Consider the following 12,377-nt stretch of genomic DNA (forward strand, 5'->3'; position numbering starts at 1 on the left):
GTGAACAAGGCCTATAGACACAGCTACTATTGCGGGATGAGAGCAAAAGAGAGAACGGGCATGGTACTGGTAATGGTCACATCTGGATTATTATTACGACGGGCGTTTTTTGTTGCGATGTTTGCAAATTTCGATCGAATAGAAAAATTTGCTTTTGCGAAGCAGTGATAGTGATCGAATGCGTTCACTTTCGTACTATACCGCGCGGAGGCTTTTTGTATTCGCGGAATGCCACCCAACCTGTTTCCAGCCTTTGTTCGACGTTCGATTTTCATCAGCAATAGAAGCAAGTTGTATATACCCAACTTGCTTCTATTGCTGATTCTATTGTTGTCCGTCATTGTTTTGCGCCATTTTATCGTTCAACAATATATATGGGGAATTCTACGGGAAAAATGCACTTTCTTGACTTTATAAACGGCCAAAAAAATTGTTGGGACACGGGCCTGGACCACTTATTTTTCAATTGTACATGTTTAAAACAATGCAAAATCACGTTTCAACACTGAAAAAGTGCCTTGTGACACTGTTTCCTGGGCTACTGAGATCGATTGAAAAATGGTCATTGTTCAACGGCATGTACCTAATGTATGAGGGCACAAACAAAAAATGTATATTGGTAGGATGAAAGGACGGGAAAAAAACTTTAATTTATAAATAAAAGGCGTTGAAAATGCTTAATTTGATTCAAAGTTAAATGCAATTGAAAACGCGGAAAAACAATGAAACTTTTATTATTTATCATCTTATTTTCCTCCTTCGTGCCTTAGGTACATGCCGTTGAATGACTATCTTTAAAAAAAGTTGCGTGCGCGTGCCCCAACATTTTTTTCGCCGTTTTTGGAATCAAGAATAGTGTATTTCTCTCGCAGAATTGCCCATATGCGCTTTTGAACGTATTATAGCATCGAGCGCTAGTTTTTACTCTAACGTAGTTAACATCGTTTTGTAAGAGTTATTCGCGACTAGATAAAAATGTGATATATTTATCGCGGCTTCGCGAGTCGGAAACTTTGCTCCGAGTATAATTTTTACAGAAGCGTAAATCAACTTATCTCGGCGTCTCAGATTCAATTTTCGCTGTCTAATGTAGTTCGGAAGTTCGTTACACCACAAGTCCATAATGGGTTGTTGCGCACACTCTTTTATCAAATAGTATATGGGCTGAATATAAATGGAAGATTACTAACAACAAAGTTCGTCGGGCGTCTAACAATTGCAATAGAAACCTTGGATTACAAAACGTCATAGCGAAAAAACTGTGGATAAGAAAATAAAAAATCAAGATGAAAGCGTTTTTCCGCATTAGCCAACAGAGCGTCAGACGCAGAAGCAGCGCAGCAGCTCGACTGGAAATTAATTTAGCCGCGATTGGCAGAGGATCCCTCTCGGCAAACTCTTCTCCTCCTCCCTTCCTCCTTCTCTCTGCTTCAACTCAGTAATCCGATTGTGTTACGTTCCTGTGAGTACAATTAAATATGTACTGCCTATATTGATTCTCTGTCCTTTATCTTGTGACAAGAAAATATCAAAATAAATCCGCTCTCAGAAAGCAATTCCTATATCTCTCGAACGCGATTTTTATTATTTATTAAGGCATCAATACTCGATGCAATATAATATAAGGGTACAAAAAGCTAGTTGTTTTTGCCTTTTTTCAAATAACTATTTTGGTATGGATAATGAACTAAAAAGATTTTGATAAAAGAAGAAAAGAGCTCTGATGTAAGCTCTGCTTCATTAAATACCGATCACTCAGTTACGGCATTTTTTTAATAAAGACATAAACTATTTGATTTTGTTTAGAATCGAGATTTTTCACTGTTTTTAGCTGACGATCGATCTTAACCATTGCACGGTCGAATATTTGTCCAAATTATGAAGAAAGTTGATTTATTCCTCTGGAAACCCCCAGATTAAAAACGTCACGTGCACTGCGTTAATCAATTGCTATTCACAAATAATGAATCGACTAACAATGTAAGCGTTTATATTACGCACGACTGAACATAAAAGAATGACAGATTTGAATGCATCATTTTAAATTCAATTCAATTGTTCATTTCAAGCAAAAACAACCCTAGTTGGTTAATACATCACCATCGAAAAAGGTGAAATTTCTACCGAGATTCATCTGCATGTATTTTGCGAATAAGAGAAGCACCGCACATTGTCAAGCACATGCAGTTGTGACTGTTTAGTTTATACGTGTAAACGACAAGTTATTTAATATTATGGACGGAATTTCGCGGGCGACGAATTTTCCGAAAGCTAATGGCGCATTGAAGTTTCGCATTGCGTAAAGATAATGGGTTGCGCTCTCGAAGCTTATCAAATGGCTCTTAATCGTCGTGAAAATGGGTTGGCAGAAAATGTACGTTAATATGAGTGGGTGATTTTTATCGTCGAGACCTGTTGCAAAAAATTGACTCTAATAATATGAGCTGCACGTAATTCGATTAAAAATCACGAGTTCGAGAGTATATGCTCTTAATGATGAAGATTGTACTCCACGCGATTGCCCTACATTTCAAGTGAGTTAAGCTTGGAAACCGTTTATCATTCCTAAAACGGAGGGTCCACGTGGAGAGCCGCGAGTAGGAACGTACCAAGGAGCATGACGCTCAAGTGATTTATTGGATCTGGCATAAAAGCTCCTGCTAAATTTTTCTTTAATTCTCTTAATCTTTTACTATATCCTCGACTCGCGAGTGTGATTACTTCCGACTATACAGCAGTAGCAGCAGCAAACAAGTAGATCGAGCAAAAGTGAGTATAGGATATTTTGACGTCAGGGTATAATAATAACAACAACCTCGGTGTTATAGCTCAGCATAATAATCTTTTTTCCAACAGCCACTTATCCTCTCTCTCTCTCTCTCTCTCTCTTTCTCTCTCACTCACTCCCTCGTGCTGCGCATTATAACTCGCGCGACGACGACGTCGACGTCGTGCCAAGTGTGTATACTTTATAGCGCAGCAGGTAATAATATTAGAATCCACTCGTCGTCGCAGAGTGAAACGAGACGATGAAAAGAAGTGGATGAAAAATTTTGCGGTCGGTTCTTATTAGATTCCGCGAGTCCAGAGCCGTAAATCAGGTGGACGAGACTCGTTATGCGTGTCGCGGGCAATTGAGGAGCTAAATTACGAAGTTTCGCGGAATTCGAGTGCTCGACAGATGCTATACTGTGCTGCTTTCGTAATGAAACGCCGGGGTAATTTTTTGGTGGACTGATGAATTCGTTGCGGTGGGAGTGTGATGAATTGGTGGTTATACATATTGTAGGATGACGTATGACATTTTCACGGCGTCGGGGCCTCGCTTTTTTAAAATTCATATAACTGTTCTATTAATAAGTATGTAAAGATAAATTATTTTTGAGCTGCAGTAATATCGCTCTCGCTAGAGAAAGCTTAGTAAGATTCTTATGGCAATGTCTTTTGACGTACACATTTGTGGATGCGAAATATGGCATATCGACGGCAGAGAGACAGAACACCCTATTTCAGCCGCCGCTTCGAGAACGCCCTATCTCAGGCACTGCTACAAAAACGCCCTCATGATTTCATCAGCCCTCTTCATCATCTTTTCTCGCATCCACCATCCGGTAAAAATTGCAAAGCACCTAATGAAGGCACAACGCGATTCGAAGGCCTCAAAGGCCGGAGAGACCCGCATACGAATCCAAGAGAGAGACAGCTCTGCGCTCCACAGGTGGGAAATGAAAGTGCCGGGCAAGAACGCCACGCGCGCCGTTATACAGCCGGGAAAATCCGAGGGAACCGGAGACTTTGTCAAGTTTCGAGATTGAGGGTAGAGAGAGAGGGAGAGAGAGAGAGAGAGAGAGAGAGAGAGAGAGAGAGAGAGAGAGAGAGAGAGAGAGAGAGAGAGAGAAAGAGAGTTTAGTGCGGGGCAAAGTGAACTTGGCTTCGCGCGCGCGGGCGCCAAATGAACACTCGTGATCGATTCGCCCGATAGCACACGCGCGAGAGACTGCGCAGCTATATACGCGTGCACGCGGCTGTAATTAATGAGTTTTATCTGCCGAGGCGATGGGTATTTATCTTGCGCCGAGGCAAAGTCAAACAGGGATGAACTCACGACGGGACGCGTTAGCGGTTTCTCTCTTTTTTTTGTCTTTTAATTTTGTAAAGGGAGTACACGATGATTAATGTGGTCGAGGGTGTTTTCGGTATCGATCACGTTATGAGCGGTGCGATTTTATTCCAGGCCTGCGTTCAAGCGCGATCCTAAAATATTCAACTCGGTTCGGCGGCTTTGTCGTTGCTACGTCGATAAAAAGTTGTCTCAAGCCCGAGCCGCGAGTGTATACCTATATCGCGTACTTATATAAGGAACATTTCCTATTCCATCTGCCAATAATTGATCCCCGAACGGGGAGAGTGGTGATCAGCGCCGCGAATGAATAATCGAACGCCGTCGCAAAAAAGCACAACTGTGTGGATGCAAAAAAAAAAAAACGCTCATCGAAAAACCGATAAGCCCCGTACACGGAGCGATTTCCATTCCGGAAAAGAAGAAAGGCTCGTACACTCGGAACAAACGCCTCTCACCTATATGCACTTCACACAACAGAGCCAGAGAGAACAAATCTGTGGCGGAACAAGTGGTTTTGTGGAGTACACTCGTGGGCGCGCGAGCGCATGCACACATACCCACGCACACACAGACACGAGCGCGCTCGTTTAACTCCGATGAATTTTCAAAGGATAATTATCGCTTCTAACTCAATGCGAGCTGCTGCCATTCAGCAGTTCCACAATGCATACCGACGCGATATCGCTCCCAAAACAAGTGTTCTCGCTCGCGTATTGCCCGCTAGCGATATCGCATTGTGTGCATAAGCAGATTGATTTTTCGACGAGAGAGAGAGAGAGAGGGAGCTTTCCCTTCGTCAGCGCCGGGTTTGTATGCACACATCGAGCGAGATTCTATTCCGCGAAATGTTTTTACGCTTCTGCGCGTGTCTGTGTGTATAATCGTAAAAGCTATCCGCTGAGAGAGAAAGAGTTCATCGGGTTTGTCGCGTTATTTCAACCATGGCGTGCAAAGAATAACATCGGCGCGCGAGTGAATTTTACGAGCGCGTGATGCAAAAAGCCTAAAGCGCGCCATCCGGATTTTTCATTCTTTATGGCCGTACTCCCTCGCTGGAGTTGCGAGATACTCATTTTTCCCATTCACACTTGCTTTTGATGTATTTAATCCGCTGCGAGAGCTCTAATTACCGAAGGTAAACCGAGCACGCGCAGCGAAAATTCCGAGCTTAATCTCGAGAAACCTTCCAGCAGTCCCGCTCGCTGCACCTAAATTCCACCTGAAAAACCGTCCCCTCGTCTCTCGCGCTGTACGGCAAACCTCTCAAGAACACCCTCCGCGCTGCAGTAGCGCGGCTCCCTCTCTGCGAAAACTTAAATAGTCGATACTCCCTGCCTCTCCTCTCGTCGTCCTCGCGTTTCCGAGTATACGAAAACCATTCGTGTAAGAAGATACGAGAGCGAGAAGAGCGGGGGGTAGGTGGATTGTCGTCCCGGGCGGTAATTGTCGCTAGAGAGTAGGCGAAATCGCATTACGGCCCGTCGCGGAGCGGCTCCTTTCGACGAGTCTCGTAAATTTCGCCGGAGCGAGCGTCGCGAGAATTTTCGGCAGCTTTGTCTCGTGAGAGAAAGAGAGATAAAGAGGCGTGGATGAGCCGTCCAAGCGCGGGAGAACAAAGCTGCGATGCCGGGCCTGTTTATCGGAGGGTCGCGCGCTAGCTGTCATCGTGGGCCACGTGTATTGTTGGCATACTCTTTGCATAAATAGCGCGCGCAGTTGGTTTACCGCGGAAAGTTGGTCTCTGCGGCCGGAGCTGCCAAAATGACGGGAAGAAAAACGCGGAAGGCTCGTTACGGGCTCGAGGCAGGAAATTTCCCGCGCCCGCGACAATCGGCTTAGCCCAACTTCTAATTTCCCCTTTGGACTCTTCCGAAATTGTCGAGCGCGTCTTCCGCGTATTATCTCATACATTAAAGATATCCCGCTTTCTCGACGGTATATAGAGCTCCCTGCCAAGATTGCGTCATGTGCGCGGGCTAGAGCGAGAGACGCGAAAAGACGCGCACAGCAGCAGCGACGGCCATTTGAATTTTGCATTAAACATCGTCGTCGCCTCTCCCTTTATTGAGATCGCCGTATGCCCGAGAAATTTCGAAAATTCAAATGCTTCCTCGAAAAATCGAGCCGATGGAGACGCACGTGACTATGTGCCGTAAGTTCGCGCACTCGAAAAAACGCTCCGCATCTCTATACCCCCGAGCGCTGACTGACGAACCCCGGCGCTAGGAATTTAATTTTCCATTTTACTAAGACTTTCGCGCGCGCTCGTCTCGATCCCCAATGCCTGCAGCAGCGGAATGCGAGCGTTTTATCGAGCCGACGTCGTTCTCGCCGCGCGACGAGGGTCGCAGCTTCCCGGCGATCGATATAGGCTCGAATGCTGAGGATTCTCTCGCGAGGCGGAGAGTCGCAGGACACCCTGTCAATTGAAATATTTCCCTGCCCGATGAGGCCGCGAGGCTGATCCTTCTCCGACAGATTACCGGGCTGCGCTCGAGGGATAAACGTTTTGCTTTCGCGAGACTCCAACGGAATAATCCAAGTACTATAAAAGAACCGCATGTGCACATGGAAAATGATTTGAAACCCGGTGCATTAGCAGGATTGAAACGGGCGCTTTTAATTGTTGTTTTTTTTCGATCCATCGTCAAAAATTCATCCCGCTAAAACTCTCCACGCGCTGCAGCGCATCGAAGACAATGACCGGCGTGTACGGTGCTCACAGGATCCAATAAAAGAGCGCGTATCCGGCGAGTTCGAAGCTCATCTGCGAGCAACTAGATAAAAAGCACGCGGGTGTAAGATAACAATCGTCCATTCAAGATCGGCAGCAGTGCAGCCTCGCGTCCGAAGCGACGTTTCCATTTGGCTCATTGCGGATCGGCCGAGGCAAGTATTGCCGAGCATTATCTCCCACTCACGGCTAATCGATCCAAAATCCGCACTGCCGGGAAGATATGCCGGCGTCGCGCAAATTCATTAATATAACGAAGCAGCAGCAGCCGTGTGTGCGCGTCGGCGCAGCGCGATAGTGTCGCTGAAGTGGCCCGTAGGCCTTAGTCCACGTACACACGCCGTGACTGTAATGAACCGGGAGGATTGTCTTTGACAAATGTTTCGCATTACCGGGGCTGTCTCACTCGCTGCACACGTACCTCTACAATACACGCAGCTGACGTATCTCGCGCGCGTGCCTCGACTCCTGTGAGCCGCGCGAGATCAAGAGAATCGTAATCTAACTAACAACTAACATATCGAGCGTCGGATAGCTGGAATTTTCCGAGATTGACGTTTTCTCGCGGTGCCGGCTACGATATTCCCTGCACCAACATAATACGGTATCCCGTCTTGCCGCAACGCTGTCAAAACAAACGACGCGCGTCGGTCCGATCCGTAAATGAATGCAAACGCACGAACGCGCGCGCGCGCGCATACGCGAATAAGTCCGCGCGCTCTGCAGCGATGCATATGTGTACGCGCGGCGGTATCCGAATATAGCCGAGTGAAAGAGAGACGCTGATGAGTCACTCGCGCCGATGAGGTGTACACGTGCCAAGCTGCAAATACCTGCGGCTCGGACGTGTGCGCGCATGAGAGAGGAAAGGCACACTTTGATCAATTAGCGCTCGGTAGCGCGAAAAATCCGCTGGATTTCTTCGTCATTTCACACGCCATTGGAGGCGACGAAATTTTTTCCCCGCGGACTTCCTATACAACAAGGCAGAACCCAATGATGGCTGGAAAGCGAAAAGCGGCCGTAACTTCCCGGCTTTTACAACCGTGAAATATATTTATTATAATATTAATCACCGCGATTATACGCGAGCCCGCCTCGGAGCAGCGCGCGAGCCAAACGGAGCGATACGTAATAAAACACCTTTTTTCGGTTTTAGAAAGTCGGGCGCGTAAAACGGCCGCGCGCGGTAATCCAAGTAGCCGAGGAAAAATGGAGAACAAATGGCCTTAAAAAGAGACGACGGTCGTGAGAAAAAACATGTCGCTCGTCAACTGCAGCAGCGGCAGCAGGTCCCACAGTAAAAGTCTGGTTTCCATCTCGCGAGTGTGTGCCGCTGTTCTGATTGCGCGCGCGAGAGAGAGAGAGCGAGAGAGAGAGAGAGAGAGAGAGAGAGAGAGAGAGAGAGAGAGAGAGAGAGGGACGGGCGCAAAAAGCAACGGTTTCTTGAGGGCAAAAAAGCGCGTAGTAGCACAGATAATAAAGGATCTCCGGGGCAATTATGATTATTTATGCCGCTTCCGAAGAAATTCGGGATCGTTAAGCGTATTGCGAAACGTGCTATGGATGCGGGCAAAAAGGGATTTCGCGTGTACGTGTATTATTTCGCGCCGCTGCGGATTGCCAGGTTCGCGGGGAGGGGTAAAATTCGCCGTTGCGCGAGACAGTCGCGGCGATCGAAAGTGACGTAAGTCCATTTGCACGGGTGAAAAATATACGTCGCCGACCCGATTTCGCGCGGCAAATCGAATAAAGGGTTGCCGTAAGCGAATAATTCAAATCCCGGCCCGCGAGAACGCGGGGTAATGCGATATCAGGAGGCGAACAAAAGAGTCGAGGGCAAACAATGCTTCCTCGCCCGCGCACTTTCCTCTTTAATTCTGGCGGGCGATTCACCTGTCCTCGCCGACTGCTTACTCTTTGTTCTTTCACTTTCGCGTCTCCTCGAACTTTCCGTTTCTTCAGCTCCCCCGTTTTCCAGCTCCTTATATTCTCATTTTCTGCCCGGCGCGACGGCGCAGCAGAGAGCTGCATGAATTATGAATATTACTCGGGCTGCATTACCCCGTCCCGGGTAGGACTTCTGGCGAAACATAATAGGGACGCGTGTCTTCCTTTTAATTCAATTAGAAAAGAGGGGGAGCACTCTCGCGAGTTTATGCAAATGAACTTGCGCGCGATTCGAAGACGCGTTGCGTGCGCGCAAAGTTTTGCCCTGCCGGGAAAAATTTATCCCCCGCCCCATCGTCTAGCAGGGCGTCGTCCGATTGAAACTTATCGCGGCTCGATTGGTTTTTCTTTCTCCGTTGAGGACAAAAAAAAAAAAAAATAGACGAATCACGACCTGCGCGTAAAAAACTGCAGTGGACTTTTTCCCCGCGTTCGTTTTTTTTTTTTAAGGAGGCCGAGCCGATCGATTTTCATGAGCCGGTAGACACCGGAGCGAGCGCGCGCTGGAGAATCGCTAATCAATGAAAGCGATGACGAGGAGAAGTTCGCCGTAAGCTTTGCTTTACGAGCTTTTCGTGTCATCCCTTGACTCCGATGTAAAAAGCGACGTTCAATCTCGCCGTTTAATGAGAGCACATAATTCATCGGTAATCGCCGCGCGCGAACGAGCGACGAGGGGACAAAAAGCTAGCGTAAAATTAAAAATACACACTCGCGAGGGCGAGCGCGCCAGCTCGCGCGAAAACAGCCGGCGGGCGAATCGGGAAAATTTCAATTTGCATGCAATTAAAGGCCAGAGACGGATAGATGGTAATTCGGAGCGTGCCGTCGGCAGTTCGCGCGGGCGACAAACTTTGTCCGCTTCGACGTTCGACCCGAGGATGGGACTGCCTGCGCTGCTCTCGCGCTTGTTCGCTGCAAAGTCGAAACATAGTTAGCATCGAATCGAGATGAACTGCGTAGCTCGTACTCGAGCGTATGCGGCTGCTTTGCTGCTGCTGCTTTGGCTCTTATTGGGGAGTAATCGCGTGTCTAATTCAATGTATCCGCGTCGAAGTTTTATTTTCAAAAGTTATAACTTACTGCATCGGTGCCTCTGATTGAGCGTCGACGATCGAGAGCAGCAAGCGACTCACCTGGAACATGGAGATGAAGACAAGTTTGAATAATGATGGGAGGAACGCTGATGAGCTGATTTCACGCTTTGCATAATTAAAGTGATATCTGTTTGCTTTTGCGAGGGATATTAAATTTGATGGTAATTTTCCATTAGAATATTTAACGTGAATTAAAATTAAAATTTGAAATGTTTTAAGTTCGATGTGAAGCTGTATAATTTGTAAAAGTACGATGGTCCAATGTGGTTTAACATTTCGGAACTCGACTAAACAAATCTATTGATTCAATCTGTAAGAATCGGTAGAACCCACGGGTGAAAATGTACATTTTAACTAATAAGGTTTATCTTCAAGAAAATTTAGTTTTAATTCTTTGTACGAATTTAAAAAAAGTAAAATAAAAACTGATTCTCTCGTTAAAAAGCACTAAAAACAGTAACTTCAATGATTTTAAAATGAGGAACAACGCGTTTTTCGAAAACATGCATCTGTACGGTCTTTTCTCCGAATTTTTTTTGGTGTGCAACGCTGAAACTTAGACATATTCTCTAACGCTACCTCTCTATGACGCTCAGGCTATATTGCACAGCGCACTGATGTAAAGCTGCGATTATTAATACTGAAGATGCAAAATGACAGTCTTCTTCTGCATTGTCAAATGGCGACAAAAGACTACATACATGCAATTGTCCGTAAATTGACCGTCCTAAAATATTTGACAGAGTAACTGAAAAACCCCCCAAAAATGGTAGCCGTGTAAAAAATTTAGTCCGGAATTGATCTCATATCAGTAGCGCAAAATTAGTCTCTCGTGAATGTTGCAGTGATCTTTTTGTAAGAGTGACGTTCAGCCATAGTGTCGTTCTCCGCTCAAATACCGATGAACCGTTGTATCCTGGCTCACCAATAACTGTTGTGGAGCACATATCATCTGTGCAATATACAATAAACAAATATAATTTCGTCTCTATTAAGTTCTTGCAATTAACCTTGTACGAGACTATAGCAAAGCTGGAAAATTATTCAGTCCTGCAAAATCGCCTTAGAGAGATCACTGCAACATTCACGAGATTTTGCTCGACTGATATGAGGCCAGCGCAGGATTCAATTTTTTACACGGGGGCCTATTTAAGGAAGCGCGATTCGCACGAAATTCGAAATCCGGAATCAAACACATACCCAGAGCTAATCCCGCCTTGCGAAATTTCCCTCTGCCCTGGCCATTACTGTCTGCGCATCGAGTTAGAAGCTGACCCGATATCAGCTGCGCTACTACTTGCCGCGGGTAAAGCTCTACGTTACACTCTCAGGTCAAGCGCAACTACCGTAGCTCTACACAGCCGCGGGCCAATGCTCGAACAATTGGAGCATATTATTTACTTACGCGAGTTTCACCGCTTAGCAGGGAAATATTCGTTGATAGGGTTAACCTCGCGTAGAGAGCCGATAAATTACCGCCAGCTTGAAAAAAAAAAAATAAATAAATAAATTAGCTGACGAGATTCCGAAACAGCTCCTGTAGAGGAAGAACAAGACGAATAGATTTATGAACTTTTATCTTGGCTTTGAAACGTTTGCTCCGCGTGCAAGTTCTTGTTCAACTGCAAAAGCGCGTCAAGCGCTCCGTTTTTACATCCCGAAACGCGCCAAATCGTCAGTATACAGAGCGCAAATCGAACGAAATAACCCGTCCATTCCCGCAATTCACAATAATTATTGTTTATTAAATAAAAACGCTTCAACTCTAACAGCTCCCGTGATTTTTATCGTGTACACCAGATTCGGATTCCCGCTCAACGAGCATATTCTCGTGTGTCTATAACGAGTTTAATTATTTCCCAATAATATCTCTCCGGAGAGTTTAATCAGCGTTCATGGCCCGGAGACTCTCAGCTTGTTAGCGCGAATTGACACGGTTAGAAATTTCGGGCAGAGAGTGAGAGATGGAGAGTGGAGGGCGTGAGAGTTTATAACTCCGGCAACTTTTTTGATTCCGCAGCAGCAGCCGAGAGAGAAATTGAAAGCAACGCGGTTGGACTAAGATGAACGAGCTGCTGCGCGACGAAAAATCTCCGAAATTCAAGGAGCGCGCGCGCGGCAAAGTTTTTGTCAAGATAAACGAACGCCTGGATGTGTATAGCTCGATAATTTGCATCCAGCAGCCGCTGGAGACTGCGAGCGAAGCACTTCTGCGCTGAGAACTTAAGAGGCGGAGAGATAAAAAGGGAGGGAGAGAGAGAGAGAGAGAGACCGCAGAGTTGCGGAAAGAGATGCCGATTGCTGACGGTGACAATCGAAGCTCGCCGAGCTCGTTAATTAAAAGCCAAGTTTGCCTCGACTTTGCGGAATGTATTCGCCCGTCGAGCGCAACCTTCTGAACTATCATCAGGGAGATTTCGCGCGTCGTTGTTCCGGCGAATCTCGAAGAGAAAAAAATGTAACGCCGAGGTCG

At 46.3% G+C, this 12,377-nt stretch overlaps 1 protein-coding gene across 10 annotated transcripts in view; it reads right to left on the minus strand.

Moving 5' to 3' along the window:
• LOC100113835 overlaps nucleotides 1–12,377 on the minus strand; it is a 217,447-nt gene that overhangs the window by 132,097 nt on the left and 72,973 nt on the right. For 8 of the 10 annotated variants that reach the window (XM_008219736.2, XM_031928394.1, XM_003425186.3 and 5 more), the window contains one exon: nucleotides 9,891–9,943. The exons of the other annotated variants lie outside the window; for them this stretch is intronic. The gene's annotated coding sequence lies outside the window, so the exon portion shown is untranslated. The remainder of the gene's footprint in view (nucleotides 1–9,890; nucleotides 9,944–12,377) is intronic. 10 annotated transcript variants of the gene reach the window in all.

The sequence above is a fragment of the Nasonia vitripennis genome, assembly GCF_009193385.2.
Source record: "Nasonia vitripennis strain AsymCx chromosome 4 unlocalized genomic scaffold, Nvit_psr_1.1 chr4_random0006, whole genome shotgun sequence".
NCBI classification, from domain to species: domain Eukaryota; kingdom Metazoa; phylum Arthropoda; class Insecta; order Hymenoptera; family Pteromalidae; genus Nasonia; species Nasonia vitripennis.